We start from the raw sequence: 14,271 nt of genomic DNA on the forward strand, positions 1-14,271 counted from the left end.
CTCATCAGACACCTGCTTGAGCGTTCCTTCAGGCTGAAATATGCCCAGTTTAAGCTGAGCTTAAGCAAGATTATAAGGAAGCTGATAAGAAGAAGGAAGGATTTCCAAGATGCTCAGAAGTGAGGCAGAAATGCTGATCCTTGAATTGCTGTGCATGACTTTAGGGTACTTCTAAACTTGGCAGCCAAAATCAGTCTTCTCCCACCAGTTATAGGAATCAGAAACTTTCTCTTAAAATCACTGAATTTCAGAGATGGAAAAGACTTTCTGCATTGGCAGATTACAATTTGACTGTAGAGAGATTCTCCTGGAATATGCCACTCACTATTCATCTATCCTTGGACATGCTATAACCTTTAGCTAACATGTATATAAAATTGGAAGAAAAACAGAAACTAAATTAGAGTTATGATCAGGGTTAAACTAGATGATGCAGACATAATTCTTACCCCTAGCTGCATCTACATTGATGATTTATTATATCACTATGTCAACTGGAGTCAATGGTGGGGATCAGGACCCAGAGTGCCTGAGAACCAATTCCATCTCTGTCACTTACTGATGTGATGTTTTAGATTAGCCACTTAACTTATGTGGATTCTTCTTTTCTCATTTCTAGAATGAGAATTATAACAACTACCACAAAGGATTGCTGAGAGAATTAAATCATACAGTATCAAGAGTTTAAGACTGGGTCATTCTCAGAATTGGTAAGGAGATAAAGTTGAAAGATAGGTTAGCATATGATCAAAGAAGTAATTGAATTTCATGCTTCAGGACAAAAAAAATGCTAATCCCTATAGGTACTTACTATATCTATCTATCCATCTATGTATCTATCTACATTTACTTTTTGTGAAACTTTGACCCAACAGTGTCACTCATAACTGCTGTTGGTTATCTATTACCAACTAATGAATAAGTGTTCCAATATAACTAGAGTAACCACAGTACAGACCATTATTGGTAATCATGACATATGGTCATTTCTGCTTCTCAGTTAATTTTGAAATAGTCATGTGCTCACAACTTCAAAACTGTATTCAACTTTTTTTTTTTAAAAAAAAATAAGTTTCTTACATTTTTTTGTGTAAAAAAATTAGGCTACTATTAGAGCATAATTTTGTTATCCTTAAAATTAAATTATTTGATTATAAAAAAAGATCCTCCAAACCACTTGCCACTTTAGTCTATTTATTCTTCTAATAAGCAAATCTGACATGAAATCACTTTTTTAGTCAGAGTTTCAAACATGCTTTTCTGTAACAAATATAGTAGCAAAAGCCAAGCCCTGAATGCTCAATTCACTATTATGCATAGGTTGGTTATGGACTTCAATACACCAAGAACATTTACATGTCTAGAAACTATTTAGACTCACATTACTGTCATAATATTACCATACATTTCTTTGAATCATTACAAAGTATGTGCTCTGTGAGGGACAAAAACTCGATTCATTCATCTCCAGTTTCCAGCTCCTAGTACAGAATGTGAGTTCCTAATGGGTGTGTTGAATGAAAACATATAAACACTTGGTCCCTCTTAGCTACCAGGTTACTAGTGTCTATTTGCTACTTGATTTCGCTGGTTTTTGTTGTTATTGTTCACAGCAGATGACTAGTTATTTTATTTTAATTTAAAATTTTTGGGGGGTTGTAGATGGACACAATACCTTTATTTTATTTGTGTATTTTTATGTGGTGCCAGGGATCAAACTCGTACCTCGTGCATGCAAGTACTCTGCCCACTGAGCCACAACCCTGGCCCCAGCAGATAACTATTTAAAGAGCAGGCATTAAAGAATAAGGATGGCAGCTATGTAAGTCACTGTATGAGTCTGACTATACGGATTTCAGTTTATTTTATTTTTTTGTTTTTTGGGGGGTACTGGAGATTGAATCCAGTAATCACTGAATTGAATCATTTAATCACTGAGTCATATCCCCAGCACCTTTTTATGTTTTATTTTAATACAGGGTCTTGCTAAATCCTTAGGACCTTGCTAAGTTGCTGAGGTTGTTCTTGAACTTGAAATCCTCCTGCCCTAGTCTCCTGAGTCACTGGGATTATAGGTATGTGCCACGAAGCCTGGCTCTTCAGATTATTTTATATCTACGCTTCTGTGGTTACTTCCACTGAAGTAAGTTCAGATTTCTAAAATCAGTCACAAATCTGCACTGCTTCTCTGTGGAAACGCACATTCTTTAGGAATGTGTACAGAATGAAAAGCTTGCTTTGGTTTCCAATTACACCTCCCAAGATGAAGGACATTAATTTAAGTAACTGTTATGTTTAGCTCCTCTGCACAAGGGTACAGAAAGAACCAATGTTTATTGATTCTGCGTCATGTATAAAAACTGTTTCATTTTTTCATTTAAAAAACAAGTTTGTTATCATTTATATGAAATTAAAGTCCACAATGAGCACTCACACAGTTGTATGACCACTAGAATATTAGACATCAAATGTATGACCCCCAAAAGTTCCTTGTGCCCATTTTATGTCAATCTCCGATGCTTACTGCCAGACGTTACCATCTATTGATTCCATCTGTGCCTTTTTAGGGATGTAAAAGAAATGATACAACACGAAACATTTTTTTTCTTTTACCACATATTTCTGTTTAGTTATTTATAGACACGATGAGGTTTAGATACGTAACTTACCCTTTCAAAGCCTGGTTTGGATCTCAGAAATTTCATAAACCATGATAGGCTAAATAGAGTAATACTGTCGGGAGGGGGTTAAGTATCATTATTTAAGTGTCTGTTCATATGCAGCAAATGCTGGCATATTAGAACATAAATAGAAATATCATTGGGTGAGCTTCATCTAGATCCAGCATCTTAACATCTAGCTCAATAAGTGCTTAAACAATTGCTATTGACATTAATTCATGGGTAGCCACCCTAGAAGGGTCCTAAGGTCTTGCCTGGTGGGCCTTGCCTTTCACAATGATATTGAGTTAGTACATTTATTCTTACTTTAGCTGAATGTAAAGTAAGAGGTAGAAAGCTTAAAAAGTTTGTGCAACTTAGAACATTAATGCACACAGTGCAATATATATGTAGGAACTTTCTATACTGTCAATGCAGAAACATAATTATTTATAACTAACTTATGGGTACCCCTCTCTTCATCTTATAAAGACCTGAGTAAGCCAACATATTTAATTTTAATGTTTTGTTTTGTTTTGTTTTGTTTTGTTGCAATGCTAGAGTTTGAACCCAGGGTCTCATGCATGCAATGCTAGCCCATTCCCACTGATCTACATCACTAGCCCTTGTTTTTTTTTTTTTTTTTTTTTTTTGTTGTTGTTGTTTGTTTGTTTTAGTACTGGGAATTGAACCCAGGGCACTCATCACTGAGCCACATCCCCAGCCCTATTTTGTACTTTATTTAGAGACAGGGTCTCACTCAGTTGCTTAGTACCTCACCATTGCTGAGGCTGGCTTTGAACTCGCAATTCTCCTGTCTCAGCCTCCCAAGCCACAGGGATTACAGGCATACATCACTGCATCCAGCCCTTGTTTTGGTTTTTAAAACCAAAGATAAAGAAGATAAAGATTTGGGGGAACATACCATAAAAAATGATTTAATGTACCTTTGCTCTAAGATGATTCTACATCTCAGAAAAGAGTATTAGAATAATCCTGATATAATGTAAGAATTGGGATTAAAACAGTTTACCAGGAGAAATTAATCAGACTGTAGAAAAAAAGAAGTTTTTTCCTGATTCTTGATGACACCTCTTACTGACTCCACTGTACTAGCCTGACTGTGAAGGGTTTTACAAGAGGTCTTCTGCTTCCTTGGGGAAATTCACAAGTATTTGTTAAGTGCTTACTATATGTTCAGACCATGGGGCTTAAATGTTTTTAAAGTTAGAAACTTTAACTATTTTATTAGCCTTAAAACAGATCAAGTTTATGCATGTTTGGGGAAATGTGCAATTCTTGGAAGTGACCTAAGTGCTGAAAAATCACATGCTCCCCTTTCCCCTTCAACTCAGGTCAAGTGATGTTGAACACTGGGCTTCCCTCCCTGTTACAATACAGGCTCCACTCCTCTATGGAAAAGGACAGAGGATGTGATTTTCTTAGGATCCTATGGAAATAGGATAGGATTTTATTATTAAAGAGATTCCTTTTCGAAACAATTATTCTTTTTTACTTATCTAAGTGACTGCCTTCACAAAATCTGCTGCCACCTTTGGAGAAGCAGTCATAAGCTGACCTTGTCTTTGTGAAGTCATTGATTCTTATGAGAATGGACCCCTGTTTCCTGTGATGGGGTTTGCTGACAGCTGTTGTTATTAGAAAGTTGATCAACCTGATACGCCAAACCATGAGGGACATTCAGGTAGCTTAGCCATTCAGGTGAGGAAGGACTTACTTCTGAGGTTTGACCAATGTCTCTCTGGGCACTGATATGAACCCCAAAGAGGACACCATCCCTGCCGTTGGGAATGATGTCCCCTATGCAACCAACATCTTAGAAGAAATTATTTCAAAATGTAGAAACTTGTCAGCTTCCTCTTGGTGAACACATAAAATGTTTGGCGCCAGATGTCTGATGAAAGTTCAAGACTTCAATTTTCTCTCAGTTACTGAAGCTCACAGAAAAATCTCCCAACATGTTCTACGTGCATTAGTCCTACAGAATGATGGTTACCAGCCATAATCACATAGAGTGGGTAAGTGTTTAGACCACTACATAAATTAAAAAGAACATTCATATCCAAAGTTAATTAGTGCATCTGACACTAAAATGTCTTCCACTACTGCTGTCCTATCTTTCATTTGATTTTATAACCACCTATTTCTTGCTAAAGGCTATCAGCAGACACAGCCAAGACTGAATTTTTTTTTCAGGATTTTTGAATATGTGAGTAGTTCTTGGAAATCCTGATTATTCATTGTAGAGAAGTGACCTAAAAATGAAAGAAAAGCATTGAAAATTCTATAGCAAGACTTGGGTTATAAAAGTAATTCAGAGCTGAAGAATGGCATTATTATTCAAGGCCAGAATTTGACTTATGTAAAAGATTTTTCTATCTTTTGTAGTCCAACGAGTTCCCTCCACTCCCACTTATATATACTAGGAAGTATTATGTGTCTTTTTAAAATGGTTTTTATTGGTGCATTATAATTTCCCTTAATAGTTGAATTCATCGTGCTATATTCATATATGCACATAATTTGATCAATTGCATTCCTCAGTCCCTTCCCTTATCCTCCCTTCCTCCCTCCTCCTGAACTCCTTCTTATATTCTATTTGTGTTCCTTCTATTATTATTACTTTTAATCAGTACGTTATGATCATTAATGGAAGCGGGATGTCTCCCCCCCAATGCTTGTTTGTGATTTAAATATAAATCAAGCTTCTATAAGTGGGGTCACTAAATTAAGAGAAAACACATTTTGACGTTTTACATCCTAGACCTATTCTTGTTTTAGAGAAGTCGGGTCAAGTTACTGTCTTACCAACATTGTGTGCACATTTCTGTCTCATGTTTCCATGTGGGTGAATCACTCCTACTGGTATACACATTATAGATTCCCATCTTAATATAAAAACTAATGTCATTTCCTGAACCAAATCAAGCACACAATCGTATCATTGGGTGTTTTTTTCTTAATTTAAATCCCCCCTTTTTTTAATTACTCAGGGCCTCCTTGGGTCTGCCATCCCCTTAGCCAACTAGGACCACATCCAAGTCATGGTCCTGCTTTTCAGCTTCCCCTTGTTCACTCCTTCCCAAGGAATGATTGCCCCATGACTGGTTGTTGGGGAAGGAATTCTCATGAGTGTTTCGGTAGTGCCTCCTTCTTCTTTGTCATTAGCCTCATTATCCAATCAGTGCATCAGCAGAACACTGACAATTTAATCTCCCTCCGTGCAGGAATAATTTAACTGAATATAAACTTGGACTACCCAAAAAAGTCTGTGAATCTCCTTAATATATTGTTTCCTAGATGTCGTGTCGTGAACATAGGTATGATTTTTTAAGGAGAAGAAAACATGTTCTTTTACATAATATTCACGTTTATATTTTATCGAAATCCATGAGTCATAATCCAGGAATCAGAATGTGTTGAATTACCGAATACTGTTAGTGACATAAGATTTGACTTAGGTTCTGTTCATTGGACCCCATTAGTACTATTTCTTTTCTTTGTGTGCGTGTGAAAGGATTAAAATTAACTTCATGATCTTCTGGCCCCATTTTTTTTTTTTTTTTTTTTTGTATACTGGCTCATTTTTTATCTCAAGCCTTAAAATAACTTTATGAAGTCAGCAGCACTAATGCTAGTTTTCATGATTCAAAGCTGAGTGATTTTTCCATATCACACCACCACTAGCACTAGCAACTGGCTCTGAAGAAATAGGGGAGAGTATTGGTGAACTTCCTGGTATAAATACTCCCACTGTAGTGAATTTCAAATCATCAACTGTTTCACAGAATTTCTAAATATTTAACAAGCAACACCTCACTGCCAACAACAATTTAATCCAAGTTTTATGATTCTCACTCTGGGGTTTTATGCTGCCATACTCCTCTGGCTCTTTTTATGGTCCCCTCTTTCTTTCATTTACACCTTCAAATTATAGTTCTTAATTCTGTCTACATTTCTCCTTCCAATGCCTCCTTTAAATGACAAGCAGAGAAATACTAATATATGAATTTTAATTTGAACTTCCTCTTGATGCACAAAAATATGTCAGATCTTGATTTCCCTTAGGAATACATTTAAATTCCTGAAAAGGTTTATAATGCCATCCAAGATCTAGAATGTTATTTCCACCACAATTTTATAGCCAATACCTTCCATTGATCTGATTTAGTCAAAGTGAATTCTATCTGAATATGAAAATATAGAATATCAAACATTTTATCAAATATTACAAATGTATCATAATCTTGCTCACTTTGGAGCCTACTTTCAAGACAGATCCCAGGTACACTTGCATCATATTTTATCTTTGAAGTTAAACGCTTTGTTTTTGCCAAACAGCCCTGTGGTAAATGGAATAAGAGTACCCAAAGATGTCAATATTGTGTTCCCCACAAAATGTGACTATGACCTTGCATTGCAAAAGGGGATTTACAGATGTTATTAAGGTTACTATGAGAAGGGGAGAGTATTCTGGGCTGTGAAAGGGATCAATCTAATAACATGAGACCCTAAAATTAGCCTTTCCTGGCACTGTGAGTTGAAATGAACTCAGGCCACTGTTTTTCCTCCTGGAGAAAGGAGGCCAGGAATCTTCTGATGGCACAGCCTCTAGAAGGTGAGCAATGGTCTCACTGCCAAGGATCTAATGGAGGCATGTATACTATACCTGCAAGGAAGTGAAGCCTGCCAATAACCCTAAAGAGCAGGAGATGAATTCTCTAACCAAGTCACACACACAAAAAAGAACACAGGCTGATAGCTTGATTTTAGCCCAGTGTGACTCAGACCAGACTTCACCCCTGCAGAACTGTAAGTTAACACTTTTGTGGGTTTTTTAAAGCTTTGGTATTGCAATATTGGAAAATGTATGCAGGCCTCCTCATTAGATGTCAGTGATCAGCTGTAGATATTTCTCTATCTTCTTCCCCTAGTATGCAAATTCTACCCATTTTTTAGGACCCAGCTCCAAAGCCATCTTTTCTATATCCTTGTTTTCTTATTGCATGGTGGTGTCCCATTTCCTCAATTTGTCATCTCAAAAATCACTCATTTAAATAATGCATTTAATTAATCGCTTATTAGAATGTGCTTTCTCAAGAAGCTTTTAAAGATTGAGAGAAGTTGCTAGTTAACTTTTTATTTTGCACTTTTTCAGTGTTTCACATTTCCTTTCTCATCCTTATTAGATAATCAAGTGCTTTCTCTTTTATTTCTATTATTTTAGTGGGTGTTACGGCCTGAATATTTTTGTTCCCTCCAAATTCATATGTTGAAGGCCTAACCCCCAATGAAATGGCATTTGTAGGTGGGACACTTGGAGATAATTGGGGTGAGATGAGGTCATGAGGGTGGACTTCTGTTAATTTTCTTGTAAGAACAGATACTGAAGCAGAACACATGATGGTCTTTCCAGGCTTGTGCCCAAACAGGTCATGTGGACACACAGTGGGAAGGCAGTAGTCTGAAATACAGGAAGGAAACCCTCAGGAGAAATTACCTGGCCTCAGACTTCCAATCTTAGAATTATGAGGAAATAAACTTATATAGCTTAAGCCTGACAGCCTGTGATATTTTGTTATTGCAGCCCCAACAGACCAAGACAGTCAATCAATACATTAACTTCTACGACTTCAGAGATCCAAATGATTCAACTTTAAAATACTTTAACACTGACCAGTCCCTTCGGACTTACGTGAAATATTATTCAACATACATCCATTTTTAAACTTCACAGAGATATTAATATTGTTGCAATTATTTATTTTAAAAGATAATGTGTGCTAGATTTATTTACATATTGATCAATTCCTCTACTTTTGTTTAGCTATCATGTCTTTTTAAAATTATTTTGTGGGTGGGGGAGATATACTCTCTAGAAATTCCTTGGATATAAGTCTTGTGGTATTTTGATGTCAGTTTGCTCCGGTTGTAATTCTGGATTGATTTTCTTTTTTTCTCTGAAAGCACTGAAGACAGCCTTTTGCAGGAGCTTCTGTCTCAGCTGCTTATGTTGGAAAAGCTGCAAAAGCTGCTCTCAGGTTCAATGTTCTCAGCCACTGGAGTCACAAGGTGAGTATTGAAACAGATGTTGACACCTGGTCCCTGTCTGAGACCCTCAGTTAATTAGGGTGAGTAAGGCAGCTGATGTTTACAAATGCCTTAAGTGATTATAAGAACTGGTCTAAATGTTTTTATTTTTCCTATCTGTGGATTCATGTCATTCATCATTTTTTGAAACTTGCCATAAATTATTATTTTTCCCAGTACTTCTCAATTCTCCTTACTTGTTTCTCTGGGACTCCAATTAGACATCTGTTAGACTTTTGCATTTTATCTTTTGTGTCCCTTAATATCATTTTCATAATCTTTATATTCTCTTTTTGATTGTTCAAATATACCTTTCAGTCTCTTTTTAGGCTGTTTTTAATCTCATCTGAGCAGGTTGTGTGTAAATACGATCTGATCTTTCCCAAACTTTTTTGTCTTGTAAAAATTATTTTGATATAGATTTAAATCTTTTAGAATTTGCAATAAAAGACACGGAATTTCATAAATCTTTCTCCTGTTTCCTTCAATGGTGACATATAACAATATCAAAGCAGAAAAACTCACATTTGTGTGCTATTCAATAGTTAGTGACATTTTTCAGTTTTCACTGTTGTTACATGAATCTGTTTTTTACGTGTGTTTATATGTATGTATGTAGAGTTACATAGCTTTATCTCATGCAAATATTCATGTTTATCACAGCAATCAGGATGAAAAACTTTTCTGCCACCAGGAGGGAGGAACCACTTTTATTCTCATCTTATGGACACCCTGTCTCCTGGTAGCTGAAGATGTTCTCTATATTTATGGTTAAAATCATTAAGATTTCAGGAATGCTACATAAATGGAATCAAAAGTAATAATCTTTTATGATTGACTTTTTCACTAAGCATAATGCCCTTGCAATCTATCCAGATTGTGATATTGCACTATATTTACATGTTACCACTGGAGGAAATTAGTGAAAATTGATGAGATACTATGTACTTTTATTGCAACCCCTCACTAAAACTATATAAAAATATTTTTTAAAAGTATTCTTTTTATTGCCAAGTAGTATTCCACTAAATGAATATATCCACAGCTTTTCAACCAATAATCCCCCACTGGAGGATATGTGAGCTGTTTTATTAATATGCCATCGGTATTTGTGTACAAATTTTTGAGACTATAATCTATTTATCTGAGATAGATACCCAAGAGTGATTGCCAGGTCATAAAGTTACTGTATAAAATAATAAGAAAATGATAAAACTTTTTTCTAAGTGACCATATATTTTAAATTTTCATCAGAAAAATGAGAAATTAAAAAAAAGAAAAATGTGAGAAATCTAGTCTGTTTCCTAACAATCACTTGGTACTATCTCTTTTTTATTTTAACTTTTTTTATAGGTATGTAGTAACCAACATTTTTAAATTTATTGGGTCTTTTCCAAATCTGTAATTATTTACATAAATTTCTTATTCTATGTCAATTTTTTTGTTTCTGATTTTATGTCCTTGATCATTTTATATGTATTGTATTCTGTGTAAAATAATTTAAATGTTTTAAAGTTATTGAAAATCTAGATATATTGGTTATTTTGAAAGATACTCATTTGTTGTAATTTATACTTTACATGCTTATTGCTCTGATTTGTATTGTGAGTTAACATTTGACTTGAATTTAATCTGTATGATTCCTTTACCACAAATTTCTTCCAGCTAGGATTTCTGATTACTCATGTTGGAGCTTGGAGCTAGAGGTTGCTACTAACCTAGGACTACTTTAGTTCTCACTGATCCTCCTAACAGAACATCAGTTTCATTCCAACATTTTAAGTGATACTCCCAGTTTAATTTCTCAATCTCAGCATTTCTAGCAATAAAATAAATGACCCAAAGTCAATTTGAATTTCTGAATTGGTTATTTCTATTATTATTGTTTTAGCTAATTATTGTTGTATATTTAGGCTATTGGAAAATTCCCTTTCTCTCTTGAAATCCCAGGAAAGTAGTAAAATTTGTTTGCTATAATCCATCTAAGACTTTTCTTTTGAGAAGAAGTTCTCTTTAAATTGCTCAGACTGGTCTCAAATATGTCCTCCTGCCTCATCCTCTGTAGAAGCTGGGATCACAGTTGTGCTTCAGTGCACCTGCCTCTAAGATTTTTTTTTATTATAATAGGAGTATCTTTCTGAGCTTCTCTTCTGCTATAAGACCAAAACATGCTCTCAGCTCCATTTCTCATACTTGCTGTGGTTGCCTGTTTGTAGTGCTTCATATTCACATAATGTGCACTTAATAAATGAATGGGGAAAAAAGAGCGAGTCAATTAATGGAAATTGATTGACAAATGGTCAAATCATAACCTCTTTGGGATTTATCAGGATCATATTTATGCAGTCTCTGCTGAGAAAAAATTTCCCTCAAAGATTCAGTGAATCCATGGTGTTTTTATCATCAAAATGTCATACATTTTCCCCAACAAACATATGCACATAGTTTTCCACTGCAACAATACAATTACTGCAGGTCAAATGTGTAAAGCATAATTTTTAAAAGCTGATGATGGTCAGAGGTCAGTTTATATCTAAAATAATAAACATCAGAAGAAAAAAAAAACTGAAAATGTGCCATGTTATAAACTGCTAACTTTCTGAATATATGGAGTTTGTGATTCTTGATTGAAATGACTGACCCAATACAGAGAAATCATTTGAAGCCATGTTCATTCAAAAACTGGAATCCTACCCCTCCAGTCCAGACACTGTATTTGTTATATTACAAAAGCCTAACCCCTCAAGGTCACAGCAGATAGGATTTGTTTTCTTTCAACATTCTTATTATATCCAGTATAAATGAAGTCTTTTGTTCTCTAACATTGCATTCATAAATCACAAATTTAAGCAAAAATATTATATTGTTGTACAGAAAGATAGAAATACTTTCTCAATCTAATTGGAAGTTTATTAAACTGTCATTTTATTTAGCAAAGTGTTACTTATATGTGATGACAATACTTGTTAAATCAAAATAAATACCATTAGCTAATTTTTTTAGAGATATATACATGCATGTATGTAGATATGTATATACACACATACATAAGTGCACCACACACATACACACACACACACACACACATATACTCACACTGATATCATATACATTATGTGGATGAAAAATTTAAGAAATGGTAGTGATTTGAGGAAATCTGGTGCCATAAAAATGTATGAAAGAATTGTAATTCCTCTCTCAGCATAAATTTGAAGTTTTCTAATTGTATAGCTGAATCTTGAAGTCAATAAAATTGAGATCAAACTGGGTTTTTTTTCCTCCATTTTTACCTTCAGAATAACTTGGCTAGAATGAAGTCTGAATGTAATAGAAACATGATAAAAAAATAGCAATTTAAGGGGCTGGCAATTGCTCGGAAATGAAAACACAGTGAGATATGTCAAGCACTGCAGTATAAATAATATAAAAATATGCAGCTTTTCAGATTAAATGAACCATCTCCCCATTTTTTTGATGCTCACTGCAATACCATTTTGTAGTACAGTTGAAGGCATCCAAGTAACTATTTAAGCAGTATTTACCCAAAGTAGTTGCATGAAGAAGTAAGCCTTTGATCCTCATGAAACAGAGTTTTCAGTATTTGATGTGTTCTTTGCAGTGTCCCAAATTAAAAATATTCTTTAAAAAAATTATCTCTGCAAAATAACCAGGTGTGTGGAGAACAATATAAAGAATATTCTGGAGTCAAATTGTAGCTGGTATCCAGTATCTTATCAGAGACGTTGAGCTTAAGAATTTTTTTTTTCAGTGCCAAAGATCAAACCCTTAACCATTCTAGGCAAGTGTTCTACCACTGAGCTACAAGACCAGCTTGGTTTTAAGGTTTCTTTATTAACACTACCATTTTTTTTCCTTACTGGGATGCCACAGTCTGGCTGGGCACAAAATCACGAGCCACTCACAGCCTTGTAGATTCAAACAGCAAGTCTTTATTCCCGACCTCTTACCTGCACTCTACACGCATGTTCTGGGGAAAATCCACCTGCACTCTACATCCCAAATACTCTCTGAATCCCTCGAGAACTCAAAGGGAACTCAAGGAGCTGGCGGGCGCCTGAGGCAGCAGGATACGCCCTATTCCCAGCAGGATACACCCTAAACCTGGACCCACCCTAATCCAGCAGGATCCTCCCTAAACCCGGATCCACCATGGTCCTTGAGCAGGGTCACCTTTCTCAAACATTCATGCAATGTCACTGCAAATGACCTGGGTCCAAGGCAAGCCCATTTCCACAATGGAGAGTCCTCCCTCTAAGCAACATGGGGTAGGCTGACAAGGAAATTGCCATGCGTCATTCCTACTTGGCAATGGCTCTCAGCACTGGGACTTATGATCATAAGTAATTGACCATGAAGTCATCTTTCCTTGAATTTTCAAAAATCTTTGTAAGAAACAAAATCTATTACTTTTACTTCTAGAAACATAATTGAAATCAGGAGGAAAGTGAATCAAATTAGGGTGTATAAAAATGTAACCAATTGTGTACTTCAGAATACTTTGACATATAAATCATGAATCAGTCAATCAACTGATTAGTTTTAGTGTCTTCTGAAGATTATAAAAGGAAAAAAAGAAGAAAAAGAATGAGTCCGAAGTGTAAATCACACCAGTGGTTTCTTCTTAACTCAGAATGAATTCCAAGTCCCTTAGCAGGACTCAAAAGATCTTTCATGATTTTGGCCCTTCCAGAGCTCAGCATTCTTCTCTCAATCTGTCCTTACATGTTTTCAAATTTCCAGCCAGAATGACCTTTAGCATCTCCCAAAGCACCACCCCTTTTATGGCCTGTGATGCTTTTGACCTACTACATCTTCCTAAAATTTCTATTCTCTGAATTTTTTTAACCTGGAAAATTTTAATTTATCCACAAAGACAGGCAATATGATTCAGCCTCTTAAACACCCCATATCTGGATAAAATACTGTTTCCCTTGATCTCCTGGTGGGATATACATGTCAATTTTTAATCCTTGTCAAACCATATTATATTAACTATTTTGCCTACCCATTTTTTCCTCTTTATTTTAGAAACTTTTGTGTTCCTTATCTTGGTGCAACCTTATCCTTGGAGCACATGAGACCATCAAATATATCATAGATGCTCAATAAGGAAATCTATTTCACAGTTTTTCCACTATTTTATCCAGGTCAGAAATAATCTCTTGTGCCCGGCATCATTTTATTCAGACAATGGTTAAGGTTCCACTCAGAATGTTATGCTATAGATCTGTTCTGATGCTGCCTCATAGCATCTAATTGTTCGATTTGTCTGTCTGGTTATTGGCAGCCTGCTGGGTGTTAGGAGGGAAACTCATAGCTATTTTAAGAGCTACTTATTGAGTCAGCCTTGAAAGTTTTGTTTATCATTTTCTGTATTCTGCTTCCTTTTATATTCCTTGGGACTACTCAAAAGCGTTTAAAGCCATCTTCCAATTTATTTTTCCAATGTATATTTCCAGCTGAGTTCTTTTTTATAACT

This window comes from Marmota monax, unplaced genomic scaffold (assembly GCF_021218885.2).
Source record: "Marmota monax isolate L192 unplaced genomic scaffold, Marmota_monax_Labrador192_F-V1.1 WCK01_AAM20220418_F8-fsc00154, whole genome shotgun sequence".
In the NCBI taxonomy this organism is placed as follows: Eukaryota; Metazoa; Chordata; class Mammalia; order Rodentia; family Sciuridae; genus Marmota; species Marmota monax.